We start from the raw sequence: 2,061 nt of genomic DNA, 5'->3' as shown, positions 1-2,061 counted from the left end.
GAGCGGGGAGGGAGGGGGGAAAAGGAGGGCCTGATGCCAGGGGCTTAAGTGGAAGAGCAAATGTTTTGAGAATGATGAGGGCAATGAATGTACAAATATGCTTTACACAATTGATGTATGTATGGGTTGTGATAAGAGTTGTATGGGCCCCTAATAAAACTATTAAAAAATAAAATGAAAAAAAAATTTTTAAAGGAATTTCTAGTTTTCCTTCTTCACTAAAGGTTATTACTTTGTATACCTTGAAAGTAAAAGTTTTGTGTTCAATTAAATTAGAAAACACTAGGCTAAATTATAGTAGCACTCTCAAAATCTTTAGTGTGTACTTTTTCCCTGAGGTAGGATACATTATGTTGTATTTCTGAAACATCTGCTTTTAGAAGGCTTAAGTTCCACTGAACATGCTTTGAGAAACACTTGAACTGTGATTGGCAACTTGAAATTCCAGGGTCTGATTAGGTAATGGGTTGGTTATATATGCCATGGTCCTTTGGTACAATCATCAGGTGCCACCTCTAACTAAATTAATCAAAAGGATATCAAATGACTGACTATGGAGGCTCAGAAATTGACTACCGTTGGAAAGCCAGGAGTAGGAAGCCGTAGGGCAGGAGGCCTCAGTGCTGGGGCCCAGCCTGCACAGAAGAAACGCAGGACCATCTTTTAAAGCCTCCTTGCCCTTCGAGAGGGTTCAGATTCCAGGAAGAGAGCGTCTGCTGGAGTAGGCTTTTCATGTTTCAACCTTGTAGAAGCCATTAAGCTTTTTCTATTAAACTATTAAACTATGGGCTTTCCCCACCTTTTTTCCCTATTATATATCATGATGCGATGAACATCATTATGCATAATACTATGTTTTCATTATTTTTTTTTCTATTTTAATATGGAACACTTCACGAATTTGCGTGTCATCCTTGAGCAAGGGCCATGCTAATCTTCTCTGTGTTGTTCCAATTTTAGCACATGTGCTGTCAAAGCAAACACTATGTTTTCATTCTTAAAGAAATTCTTTTAAACCTTATTCCCAGATATGAACTTATTGGGTCAGAAAGTATAAACATTTTAAAGTTCATGTGGTGTATGTCATCTGTCTGCTTTTTAGTATGTACCATTTTAGACTTCCTCTAGTTGGGAATGAACATTTCACCATGATTTTCCAGCACTGGGAATTTGTGATGTACTTAAAAAAAAAAAAATCAAATCCATGAAATTATTTGCTCCCAGCTAGAGAGATTTCTGGAACTTATAAGACAGAAACTCTGGCAGGATCTATAGATGAATGAAGTAATTGGTCTAGTCACCTGAAGAAATGTGTGGGTTTACACCAGCGCCGTGAGCATAAGCCATTCTGATGGCAGCTGTGTCTCTCGAGCTACATTGATTTTCTCTGGCAACGGAATCAGAAAGTCAACGATTTCCAATATGAGTCTCTTGCAACTCAGTTTTTTAAAAAAATCACTCTTTTGCATTATTTTTAGAAAAGAAAATGTATAGCAACTTAAATGTAAGTGTTTTGGGTAACTTGGTCTGCTTTAAAATTTTTTTAATGTATTTTCGCTGGTTAGTTTTTGTGTGTGTGAGTGTGGGTGTGTGGTAGGGCAGAAGTTGAGGGAGATGGAAGTGAATACGTTTCTGAAAATTAAAGCATAAAATAAAATCAAGACTACAGTGTCCTATTTTTTAGACCAAGGATCAGGTAGGTGAGTTTTCATTTTTCTACTATTCATGCATTCAGCATGATCCTAAGTGGGGAGGACGCCAAACATTTTTAATGGTCTTAATTTAGACTCTGGCTTTGTGCTTACCCAGAAAGTGCAGGAATTACAGTTGCGTGATGGAACTACTCTTTTAAAGAAAACTGTTTGCATATAAACAATTTTTATTGCAATTTTGTAACACTTTACTGGACTTGACAACAGTGAGTGCTCTCTCAGCTGGGCAAAATTTTTTTCTTCCTCTTTATATACATTTATTTATTTATTTGTTTGTTTATTTTTAACATTTTATTAGGGGCTCATACAACTGTTATCCCAATCCATACACACATCAATTGTGTAAAGC

The 2,061-nt window shown here is 36.5% G+C and overlaps 1 non-coding gene across 1 annotated transcript; it reads right to left on the bottom strand.

Moving 5' to 3' along the window:
• Positions 1-877: 877 nt before the first annotated feature.
• On the bottom strand, positions 878-984 carry LOC115868640. The gene has a single exon (XR_004045716.1). It is a non-coding gene; the product is annotated as a U6 spliceosomal RNA (small nuclear RNA).
• Positions 985-2,061: the final 1,077 nt, after the last annotated feature.

Source organism: Echinops telfairi, unplaced genomic scaffold (assembly GCF_000313985.2).
Source record: "Echinops telfairi isolate 266 unplaced genomic scaffold, ASM31398v2 ScPeMD7_16;HRSCAF=60, whole genome shotgun sequence".
Classification (NCBI taxonomy): domain Eukaryota; kingdom Metazoa; phylum Chordata; class Mammalia; order Afrosoricida; family Tenrecidae; genus Echinops; species Echinops telfairi.
Note: the sequence above shows the minus strand (reverse complement) of the source record. Positions and strands in the feature narration are given on the sequence as shown.